Here is a 13,042-nt window from a genome sequence, read left to right on the forward strand (position 1 = left end):
CCACACTGCTGTGCCGGATACCCTGGGTTGACACACGATGCACTGATCCTGTGGAAGTCAACGCTGCCCTGCTACATGGACCGACATTCCGGACCCCATACATGGCTGTTGGGTGAGTGTGACCACAGGGGCAGATGCATTGATGATGGGGTGGGTGATTTGCCAACACTGGGAATCTGCCTGATGGGTGGGCCATGTGGGGTAAAATTGGGGGGGGGGTGCGCTAGCACTGGGAATCTGCCTGATGGGTGGGCCATGTGGGGTAAAATTGGGTGGGGGGGATATGCCAGCACTGGGAATATGCCTGATGAGTGGGCCATGTGGGCGTGTGTACATTACACAGCATACCGCAATCCTGGAGCACTGGTGCACACGGCTAGTATTGAATCCCTGAAAATCATGCCTGAACAGAATAGACCCAACCATGTTTGTCAAATGATGCAAATCATCACTGGATACAGGGTCTCGCGTGACAATAGAACAGACCTTTGCCTACTGAAGAGTCGCTTTTGAAACATAAGCAGGTCTGGGGTGCCCTCAAGAGGCATGCGAAGACACCGTCAGGCAGGCAGCAGCCGCAGCACAGCCCTGAATCAGGGTCCGACCCGCCACGTCGCACCACAACACAGGGCATGAGTGAGGCTACATAAGATGAGGAAGCAGCATCGCCGCTGATTGAAATTGAGGATCTGCATCATTCCCCAGCAATAAGCATGCGTAGCGATCCCATATAGCCCATACAGATTATGCCCAAACTAGAGGATTCAGACACACCAGACATGTGTAGCACATGATGTGTCACAGCTGCACCCAGCAACATGGAGGAGACCGGACCCGGTGACAATGACAATGGGCACCATAAGCCAGTACCCAGGTTCAGCCCAGCAGCCCCATGCAGCCCACCACCCATGCCCCTTGCCGGAATGGTGCACATTTGCAACATCAAAACCCGCCTCACCCGGACTGAGGAGCGCCAGGAGGCGATGCATGTACTCCTGAACCGGTACCTCACCAAGGCAGAACTCACAAGGCAGACCATGCAGGACAACACGAGGAAGACTGGAAGGATGCTGGGCCGAGCAACTGAGGCGTTGCACCAACTGGCCAGAAGGGTACGTGAGGACAACAAAGTCATGTCCTCAATGGCAGAGTCCATTAACATCCTAGTCACGGCCATCGCCGAACAGCGGCACATTATAACGCCGCCAGTCGAGTCAGCAAGTGATACACCCAGCCCTTCTACACATGGCAGCCCCCTGCTCCGCTCATTGAGGCTGACCCGTCCGATGGGTCCCCTACCACCAGCTCCAAAGAGGGGGCGGAAGTAGGCCTTTCACTACAGTGCCTGGCAGTGGGAACCTGTTGTTGAAGGGATGTTGTTTGCATTTCTCATACGACATCGGACGTTGTTTTTCACTTTGTGGGGTGGGTGAGTGCAAATGGGTGTTAAAGGGGAAGGGTGTTTTGGGGAATTTTTGGGGGTTTAGTTGTTATTGGGAGTTGTAACCATCTTGTTTGGACTGAGATGCATGTCCAACCTGTCACATTTTGTGTATAGTTCACCAGTCATTAATACACTTGTTTTTAAAAGCAATACAGTTGTCTCTACATCATTCAAGGGGTGTATGAGCATTTAATGTAACACAATGCAATGCATACAGTGTGGCAATCAAATATTTCCATGTGTGGATCATCCTTCAAAAATAACTTGCGAACAATGCCTGTCGTGTGGCCTGTCCATCATGGCCATGGTGATGCTGAGGGTGTCCAACATCCTCATCATGATCATCGTCATCATCGCCCTGTGGTAACATATCCATGCCCGGGGGCAGGGGCACATTACGACGGATGCACATGTTGTGCAGTATTGCACAAGCAATCACAATATGCACCACCCTCTCGGGACCATAGATGAGGGCACCCCCAGACCGGCTTATGTTGCGAAATCGACTCTTCAGTAGGCCAAAGGTCTGTTCTATTTTGACGCGTGTCCCTGTCTGTGTGCAATTGTATGCCTCTTCATGCCGGTTACGTGGACGTTTGATTGGGGTCAGCAGCCAGCCCATCAGTGGATACCCAGCGTCATCTGCATGTTAGCAAGAGAGGGCACCGGTGATGATTTGCATCGTTTGACAAACATGGTTGGGTCTAACTATTCTGTTCAGGCTTGATTTTCAGGGATTCAATACTAGCCGTGTGCCATCAGTGCTCCAGGATTGCGGTATGCTGTGTATTGTATACACGCCCAACATGGCCCACATATCAAGCAGATTCCCAGTGCTGGCACCCCCCCAATTTTAGCCCACATGGCCCACCCATCAGGCAGATTTCCAGTGCTGGCACATCCCCCCCCAATTTTACCCCACATGGCCCACCCATCAGGCAGATTCCCAGTGCTGGCAAATCACCCACCCCATCATCAATGCATCTGCCCCTGTGGTCACACTCACCCAACAGCCATGTATGGGGTCCAGCATGTCGGTCCATGTAGCCGGCAGAGTTGATTTCTGCAGGACCAGTACATCGTGTGTCGACCCAGGGTATCGGGCACAGCAGTGTGCGATGATTTTGCTGGCATCACACACCATTTGGACGTTTATCGAATGAAACTGCTTCCTGTTGCGGTATACCTGCTCAATGGCATGCCGCACCACCAGCTCTACATATGTTCAGTCTATCGCACCTATGACGTTTGGCATGCCTGCTATGGCATGGAATGCTACTTTGGTTACATAGATATCCGCTAGGGTACGTGGCATGCTGATGCGGTCACGAACTTGTTTGAGGAGTGCCTCAAGTACCTGCGTCAGCACGCGGGTGAAGCAGGGTTGTGATATCCCATGCAGTTGACCCACTGTGTGCTGATAGGTTCCAGTTGCCAGAAAGTGTAGCACACACAACCTTGAGCAGGGAGGGAATGGCTGTCCGTATGTTGATGAGGCTCACAAGGTCATCGTGTATGAGTTGCACTATTGCGATGATGGTGTCCCTGTCCAGCTTGTAAAGGGTGTGGATTTGTGATGGGGTTAGGGTGAATGGGCTGACACGTTCTCTGAGGATTGTTGGGCGCCTGCGTGGCACAATGGCCTGCACATTGGGCATGTGCTGTCCCCCTCTGGCCCTCCTTCTCCTCCTGTGCATTTGCTGCATGGCCTGCCTCACTGCCTCCTCATAGAGTAGCTGTCCCTCCATGTACTCCACCTCCAGCAGGGCTAGTGCTAGTGCTAGCATTTTTGCTCTAGAAGGGGTGTGGTGTGTGCTGCCTTTGTACTGTGGCTGGGTTCAATGGTGTGCACATGTGCTGATTTGTTGCACCTGTGGCTGTTTTCTGCTCACCTGATCCCTGTTAACGCCAGCCCCGCGATGCCAGTGGTTCTGGCATCTTTCTTACCGGTATGTGGATGCCGTTATATGCAAGTCCGTGCACCTCTGAATGTGCACTGGTCTGAGGCATGCCAGTGTTTCAGGCACAGCACGCGTGTGTCAGGGATACTACCGGCATCAGGGATGAGGCACACAGAAGAGCTGTGCCAGTGTTGACGTAGTCACGGGTCGTAATGATCCAGTTCGGTAATCGATTCCGGAACTTCCGTACCGGCATTGATTTTACCAGACCGCAAGCTTGTAATGAGCTGTGTCCGATTAAGGGATCTTTGTTCGAAGACGTTAACAATATTCTTCAGATCCACGGATGTGCCTGGATTTGTCTTATTTCGAATACTTGGTTCCATCAATTGTGCACATTCCAGCTAAAGTAAAATTATCTCTGTGTCAGTATGATTGGATTAACATAATCAATTCCATGCACTTGTATTCGTCACTGAGTCATCTTTGCACTGATCACAAAAAGCAGTGAATCATAGCACCTTTTTATGCATTTATCCGGATAAACAAGGGCCATCTTTCTAGGTTTTCGTTGGAATCTGCTGCTCACCAAACAAATCCTTGATAGATATGGCTTATTTCTTCTGGCCAGGCTAGTTGTCGCTTTTGTCATGTACCAGGCACATATGAATCTTTAAAGCATTTGCTTACTGAATGCACTTATTTCGGAGGATGTTCGTTTGCTTCAACAACAATTCAACAATTCAATCTGGTGGAACTGAGCCATTTTGGCATCTATGTTTGGCTGGGCGCAAAACTTCCGGAGTTAGTGTTGTTGTTGGGTTTATAAAATCATTGAACCTACAATTCAGTACTACATAATGAATTATTAGAGTATGAAATTTTAACTTTTCTTCTGCAAATTGTAAATATGAATGTTGCTAAGTGAGTGTACTTGTTTAAATGATTTTAAGATATGTTGCATTATACCTGTATACATTTCTAAATCTACTGTAGTTCTAAAGAAATGTATTCTGTTTTATCACTTTACTGTTATTAAAGGTTGATTGGATTAACCATATAATAAAAAATAAAAAAACACTGTCAGGTTCTGTCCGCTGTCTTCACCTTTCTGGCTAAGGGAACAACTGTTGTATTGTTTTTTTCATGAGCATCAAATCAGAGAATATATTCCTCAGTGTTTGGGGGGGGCTGGAATAGTAAGTGTGTGACCTTATGTTTTCTGTTGTTTTGGAACGATGCCTCTCATGCTCATATGCCCTGCAGCTGGGACATTACCCCCTTGAGCTATCTCAGCTGGAATGGGAACTTCTGATCAGTGGGATGCAAACATCTGTCTGCAGCAGGCACTTTAACATGCTGAGCTATCTTTCAGATATTGGAACCCGCAGTGACCTACTTTGATTTGATTTTTTATGTTAATAAATTGACTGCTAATTATTATAATACATTGGCACACTTGCTTATTTAATAGATTCAGATCCTCACAATTTCACACCCCGCCTAAAGCACTGTTTCCATCATGGCGTGCCGCTATAAAAACATTGTGGTATGCTGCCATTGCACCACAAATAGAGTGCTATATCTCAATGGGTGCTGCATGTGTCAGTTTCAAGCAGCTCCAACTTGCCGGTGAGATAGCTCAGTGTGTTAAGTGGTTAATGCTGCTATCTGTTATTAACCTTTAGTTCACAGTTGCCAAATTGACCACTATTAATTATGTAATAGGAACACTTTTATTTATGGTGTTGTGCACATTAAGTTGTGTAATAATAACAGTTATCTGGCATTAAGTGTAAAAAAAACAGGACACTGTTATCCTATTATTATTACTATCAAACACCAATGGGAATAGGATATTATTGTAAATAATTCTCTGTACTTAAGTTTGTAAAATCGTTTATTGTACAAACCATGAGCACATATGGATGAGATGAACATTTGAGCAGAATGGATGTACATGATATTTTATTTATATAGCACCTTAATCCAAAGCGCTTTACAGAGCACATATTTACATACGATATCACCCAACCGAAATTGGTATTCATTTTTCAACCTCAGAAGGATGAAAGGCTGAGTTGACCTTGCCGGGATTCAAACGTGCAACCTGCAGATCACAGCAGCAAGTGCTCAACCCGCTGAGCTATCTTGCCAGCTATATTACTAAAAACATGTGGTGCCACTACATTCCAAATACTAACACATATGGTAAACATGATTAATTTAGTCAATATATGGTATTGCAAAAAGAAAAAACAGGGAAACACTATTTTTAAGTGAAAAATATTGCTATTTTTCATGGTCTCCCACCTAAAATAACTGTAGCCCCAATACATTCCTATGGGGAAATATGCGTCTCCCGATTTCCCTGTGGAAATCTCCCTCCCGGGTGCATCTGAATGTTGGCATGTATGAACTAATCATGGCCATCCGTGTTGAGTAACAGGGAAATGCAAAGGGGGTGAACAGCAAAGGCATGGAAGAGTAGGGCGAAGCAGGGGATTGCTGGAGATTAAGAGAGAAGCATGCAGGGTCAGAGAGCTGCAGGGAGCAGGATGGGGTGCAATGAGGGCCCTAGAGAAATCTGAAGAAGGGAGATGCAGGCAGAGGTATGATCAGAGAGGAGTATCAGAGCCAGGTGATGCCCGGAGCAGTAGAAAGCCACAGGGAGAAGCAGGGAGGAGCAGGAAGCTGGAAGGAAGATATAAAGAGGAGCAGCGAGAAGCATGGAGTCACAGAAAGAAAACAGGGAAAAGCAGGGAGAAGTATGAAGACGTAGGGAGAAGCAGAGGAGGAGCAGGAAGCTGGAAGGGAGACATAGGGAGGAGCAGGGAAAAGCATGAGTCACGGGAAAAAGACAGGGAAATGCAGGGAGAAGTATGAAGACGCAGGGAGAAGCAGGGGAGGAGCAGGAAGCTGGAAGGGAGACATAGGGAGGAACAGGGAGAAACATGGAGTCACAGAAAAAAGACAGGGAAATGCAGGGAGAAGTATGAAGACGCAGGGAGAAGCAGGGGAGGAGCCGGAGGCTGGAAGGGAGACATAGGGAGGAGCAGGGAGAAGCATGGAGTCACAGAAAAAAGACAGGGAAATGAAGGGAGAAGTATGAAGACGCATTGAGGAGCAGGGGAGGAGCAGGAAGCTGGAAGGGAGACATAGGGAGGAGCAGGGAGAAGCATGGAGTCACAGAAAAAAAGACAGGGAAATGCAGGGAGAAGTATGAAGACGCAGGGAGAAGAAGGGGAGGAGTAGGAAGATTGAAAGGAGATATAGGGAGGAACAGGGAGAAGCATGAAGTCACAAAAAAAAAGACAGAGAAATGCAGGGAGACGTATGAAGATGCAGGGAGAAGCAGGGGAGGAACATGAAGCTGGAAGGGAGAAATAGGGAGGATCAGGGAGAAGCATGGAGTCACAGAAAAAAGACAGGGAGAAGTATGAAGATGTAGGGAGAAGCAGGGGAGCAGCAGGAAGCTGGAAGGGAGACATAGGGAGGAGCAGGGAGAAGCATGGAGTCACAGAAAAAAGACAGGGAAATGCAGGGAGAAGTATGAAGACGCAGGGAGAAGCAGGGGAGGAGCAGGAAGAGAGATATATGGAGGAGCAGGGAGAAGCATGGAGTCACAGAAAAAAGACACGGAAATGCAGGGAGAAGTATGAAGCTACAGGGAGAAGCAGTGGAGGAGCAGGAAGCTGGAAGGGAGACATAGGGAGACGCATGGAGTCACATAAGAAAGACATGGAAATGCAGGGAGATCTATGAAGCCACAGGGAGAAGCAGGGAAGGAGCAGGAAGCTGGAAGGGAGACATGGGGAGGAACAGGGAGAAGCATGGAGACACAGAAAAAAGACAAGGAAATGCAGGGAGAAGTATGAAGCTGCAGTGAGAAGCAGGGGAGGAACAGGAAGCTGGAAGGGAGACATAGGGTGGAGCGGGGAGAAGCATGAGTCACGGGAAAAAGACAGGGAAATGCAGGGAGAAGTATGAAGCTACAGGGAGAAGCAGGGGAGGAGCAGGAAGCTCGAAGGGAGATATAGGGAGGAACAGGGAGAAACATGGAGTCACAGAAAAAAGACGGAAATGCAGGGAGAAGTATGAAGATGCAGTGTGGAGCAGGGGAGGAGCAGGAAGCTGGAAGGGAGACTTAGGGAGGAGCGGGGAGAAGCATGGAGTCACAGAAAAAAGAGAGGGAAATGATGTGAGAAGTCTGAAGATGCATTGAGGAGCATGGGAGGAGCAGGATGCTGGAAGGGAGATAGAGGGAGGAGCAGGGAGAAGCATGGAGTTACAGAAAAAAAGACAGGGAAATGCAGGGAGAAGTATGAAGCTACAGGGAGAAGCAGTGGAGGAGCAGGAAGCTGGAAGGGAGAGTTAGGAAGGAGCAGGGAGAAGCATGGAGTCACATAAGAAAGACAGGGAAATGCAGGGAGAAGTATGAAGACGCAGGGAGAAGCAGGGGAGGAGCCGGAGGCTGAAAGGGAGACATAGGGAGGAGCAGGGAGAAGCATGAGTCACAGAAAAAAGACAGGGAAATGAAGGGAGAAGTATGAAGATGCATTGAGGAGCAGGGGAGGAGCAGGAAGCTGGAAGGGAGACATAGGGAGGAGCAGGGAGAAGCATGGAGTCACAGAAAAAATACAGGGAGAAGTATGAAGATGTAGGGAGAAGCAGGGGAGCAGCAGGAAGCTGGAAGGGAGATAGAGGGAGGAGCAGGGAGAAGCATGGAGTTACAGAAAAAAAGACAGGGAAATTCAGGGAGAAGTATGAAGCTACAGGGAGAAGCAGTGGAGGAGCCGGAGGCTGGAAGGGAGACATAGGGAGGAGCAGGGAGAAGCATGAGTCACAGAAAAAAGACAGGGAAATGAAGGGAGAAGTATGAAGATGCATTGAGGAGCAGGGGAGGAGCAGGAAGCCGGAAGGGAGACATAGGGAGGAGCAGGGAGAAGCATGGAGTCACAGAAAAAAGACAGGGAAATGCAGGGAGAGGTATGAAGACGCATGGAGAAGAAGGGGAGAAGTAGGAAGCTTGAAGGGAGATATAGGGAGGAACAGGGAGAAGCATGGAGTCACAAAATAAAAGACAGAGAAATGCAGGGAGACGTATGAAGATGTAGGGAGAAGCAGGGGAGGAACAGGATGCTGGAAGGGAGAAATAGGGAGGAGCAGGGAGAAGCATGGAGTCACAGAAAAAAGACAGGGAGAAGTATGAAGATGTAGGGAGAAGCAGGGGAGAAGCAGGAAGCTGGAAGGGAGATAGAGGAGGAGCAGGGAGAAGCATGGAGTCACAGAAAAAAAGACAGGGAAATGCAGGAAGAAGTATGAAGCTACAGGGAGAAGCAGTGGAGGAGCATGAAGCTGGAAGGGAGAGTTAGGAAGGAGCAGGGAGAAGCATGGAGTCACATAAGAAAGACAGGGAAATGCAGGGAGAAGTATGAAGACGCAGGGAGAAGCAGGGGAGGAGCCGGAGGCTGGAAGGGAGAAATATGGAGGAGCAGGGAGAAGCAAGGAGTCACAGAAAAAAGACAGGGAGAAGTATGAAGATGTAGGGAGAAGCAAGGGAGCAGCAGGAAGCTGGAAGGGAGATAGAGGGAGGAGCAGGGAGAAGCATGGAGTCAAAGAAAAAAAGACAGGGAAATGCAGGGAGAAGTATGAAGCTACAGGGAGAAGCAGTGAAGGAGCAGGAAGCTGGAAGGGAGACTTAGGGAGGAGCGGGGAGAAGCATGGAGTCACAGAAAAAAGAGAGGGAAATGATGGGAGAAGTATGAAGATGCATTGAGGAGCAGGGGAGGAGCAGGATGCTGGAAGGGAGATAGAGGGAGGAGCAGGGAGAAGCATGGAGTTACAGAAAAAAAGACAGGGAAATGCAGGGAGAAGTATGAAGCTACCGGGAGAAGCAGTGGAGGAGCAGGAAGCTGGAAGGGAGAGTTAGGAAGGAGCAGGGAGAAGCATGGAGTCACATAAGAAAGACAGGGAAATGCAGGGAGAAGTATGAAGACGCAGGGAGAAGCAGGGGAGGAGCCGGAGGCTGAAAGGGAGACATAGGGAGGAGCAGGGAGAAGCATGAGTCACAGAAAAAAGACAGGGAAATGAAGGGAGAAGTATGAAGATGCATTGAGGAGCAGGGGAGGAGCAGGAAGCTGGAAGGGAGACATAGGGAGGAGCAGGGAGAAGCATGGAGTTACAGAAAAAAAGACAGGGAAATTCAGGGAGAAGTATGAAGCTACAGGGAGAAGCAGTGGAGGAGCAGGAAGCTGGAAGGGAGAGTTAGGAAGGAGCAGGGAGAAGCATGGAGTCACATAAGAAAGACAGGGAAATGCAGGGAGAAGTATGAAGATGCATTGAGGAGCAGGGGAGGAGCAGGAAGCCGGAAGGGAGACATAGGGAGGAGCAGGGAGAAGCATGGAGTCACAGAAAAAAGACAGGGAAATGCAGGGAGAAGTATGAAGACGCATGGAGAAGAAGGGGAGGAGTAGGAAGCTTGAAGGGAGATATAGGGAGGAGCAGGGAGAAGCATGAGTCACAGAAAAAAGACAGGAAAATGAAGGGAGAAGTATGAAGATGCATTGAGGAGCAGGGGAGGAGCAGGAAGCCGGAAGGGAGACATAGGGAGGAGCAGGGAGAAGCATGGAGTCACAAAATAAAAGACAGAGAAATGCAGGGAGACGTATGAAGATGTAGGGAGAAGCAGGGGAGGAACAGGAAGCTGGAAGGGAGAAATAGGGAGGAGCAGGGAGAAGTATGGAGTCACAGAAAAAAGACAGGGAGAAGTATGAAGATGTAGGGAGAAGCAGGGGAGCAGCAGGAAGCTGGAAGGGAGATAGAGGGAGGAGCAGGGAGAAGCATGGAGTCACAGAAAAAAAGACAGGGAAATGCAGGGAGAAGTATGAAGCTACAGGGAGAAGCAGTGGAGGAGCATGTCGCTGGAAGGGAGAGTTAGGAAGGAGCAGGGAGAAGCATGGAGTCACATAAGAAAGACAGGGAAATGCAGGGAGAAGTATGAAGACGCAGGGAGAAGCAGGGGAGGAGCCAGAGGCTGGACGAGAGAAATATGGAGGAGCAGGGAGAAGCATGGAGTCACATAAGAAAGACAGGCAAATGCAGGGAGATCTATGAAGCCACAGGGAGAATCAGGGGAGGAGCAGGAAGCTGTAAGGGAGATAGAGGGAGGTGCAGGGAGAAACATGGAGTCACAGAAAAAAGACTGGGAAATGCAGGGAGAAGTATGAAGACGCAGGGGAGGTGCATGAAGCTGGAAGGGAGACATAGGGAGGAGCAGGGAGAAGCATGGAGTCGCAGAAAAAAGACAGGGAAATGCAGAGAGAAGTATGAAGACGCAGGGAGAAGCAGGGGAGGAACTGGAAGGGAGATATATGGAGAAGCAGGGAGACGCATGGAGTCACAGAAAAAAGACAGGGAAATGCAGGGGGAAGTATAAAGCTACAGGGAGAAGCAGGGGAGGAGCTGGAAGGGAGACATAGGGAGGAGCAGGGAGAAGCATGGAGTCACATAAGAAAGACAGGGAAATGCAGGGAGATCTATGAAGCTACAGGGAGAAGCAGGGGAAGAGCTGGAAGGGAGACATAGGGAGGAGCAGGGAGAAGCATGGAGTCACATAAGAAAGACAGGGAAATACAGGGAGATCTATTAAGCCACAAGGAGAAGCAGGGGAGGGGCAGGAAGCTGGAAGGGAGACATGGGGAGGAACAGGGAGAAGCATGGAGTCACAGAAAAAAGACACAGAAATGCAGGAAGAAGTATGAAGCTGCAGTGAGGAGCAGGGGAGGAGCAGGAAGCTGGAAGGGAGACATAGGGAGGAGCAGGGAGAAGCATGGAGTCACAGAAAAAAGACAGGGAAATGAAGGGAGAAGTATGAAGATGTATTGAAGAGCAAGGGAGGAGCAGGAAGCTGGAAGGGAGAAATAGGGAGGAGCAGGGAGAAGCATGGAGTCACAGAAAAAAGACAGGGAGAAGTATGAAGATGTAGGGAGAAGCATGGGAGCAGCAGGAAGCTGGAAGGGAGATAGAGGGAGGAGCAGGGAGAAGCATGGAGTCATAGAAAAAAAGACAGGGAAATGCAGGGAGACGTATGAAAACGCAGGTAGAAGAAGGGGAGGAGCAGGAAGCTGGAAGGGAGAGTTAGGAAGGAGCAGGGAGAAGCATGGAGTCACATAAGACTGAAACAAGCGGTCATTGAGGTAGGTCTGCTTATTTTGCTCTCCCCATGTTGTAGTTTTAACTTTTAATTGGCTTTTTTGGTTAACCAGTCAGGAATTGTCCACAGTCCATTTGAATCACGAGTTAATTGGAGTCAATCTAATGGGTACTTTGGTGGTTTTTTTAATACTAATTTGACATTTCTTTTCTTTTCCTGGTTTCTTTGGCTAAATTAGCTTTCCGCAACTGCGAGGCATTTTGAGGTATGTTTTCATTGATTTTATTGACAGCATTACGGTTTGTTTTGGTAACTTACGTAATATTTTTCTGCAATTGGCTTTCCAGTAATTACTTAATCTATCTGCCTACAGAACTGTATCTGGCATTGTCCTACTCTAAATGTGGAGTTCTTATTGCTGCAACCTAAGGTACTTATTTTTGGAATACATTACAGTCTTTGATTTAAGACTTAGCTTACTAAGTGGAACTTGATTGCTTTGCTATGGCCAACTTTTGTTTCTAAAATCATGTTTCTTTTTCTTCTTTTTTTGTTTGTCTGTCAACAGACTACTACGAATGAAATTGGTTAATTTGTGGTAACTTAATTTCTACTTTTTTACTCTTCCTACATGTGATGTACATGTGTTATATTTTTTGTGGTTGCATCGCGCACTGGACTGCTTGCTCACAACTTGTGCCTATGTTCTTTATGTAACAATTCTTTGCACAAAACAATCATGTGTATGTTTTATTTTTAACTTTACCCAATTTGTATGGAAATGATGTACTATGCAATTTAAGCCTCTGATGAAAAGCTGTACACAGCTTGAAACACGTGTCCAGACTGAAACAAGCGGTCATTGAGCTTTCCGCAACTGCGAGGCATTTTGAGAACTGTATCTGGCATTGTCCTACTCTAAATGTGGAGTTCTTATTGCTGCAACCTAAGCCTCTGATGAAAATCTGTACACAGCTTGAAACACGTGTCAGGCTTCTCTTCGGACAAACAATAAAGGCTTTTCTTTGCCCAAACAACTAATTATAATTTCTTGGCGCAGTGAGACTGGGAACATCTCTATTATTATTCTACCTTCCAGATGCATCAGGGAATTTCCAATCTAGATGTTTCCTGAAGGTTGCGGCAACGTGTTGTCCTTCTGCCGCCAGTGGTTTATTGGTCTGGTGTGTGGTGTGGTCCTCTCAGTAAAGTTTGACAGTTGGCTGCTCAGTTTGTCTGGCCAGCAGACTGGGATTGGTACTGTAGAATGTAGGTGAACTTAAGCCGTACTCTTCCGCGCGAGGTTGTTTCCATTTTCTGTGTTTGACGAGTATGAGGTCATGGTGGTGTGTGCTGGCTGCATGATTCGGTTGCGTGATTGCAGTTTGTATGTCAGCATCCTGCATATTGTGCCATTCTTGCTTGGAACGGTCTTTGTTGTACGTTAGTTTCGAACTGTAGAGGTGCTGCAGTGCCACGTGCCAGCTCATATAGGGGCAGTCTGTGCTTGGGGGTGGCAGCCCTGACATTCACTAGTGGCAG

The sequence above is a fragment of the Ambystoma mexicanum genome, chromosome 13 (genome assembly GCF_040938575.1).
Source record: "Ambystoma mexicanum isolate Mex_15411 chromosome 13, UKY_AmexF1_1, whole genome shotgun sequence".
In the NCBI taxonomy this organism is placed as follows: domain Eukaryota; kingdom Metazoa; phylum Chordata; class Amphibia; order Caudata; family Ambystomatidae; genus Ambystoma; species Ambystoma mexicanum.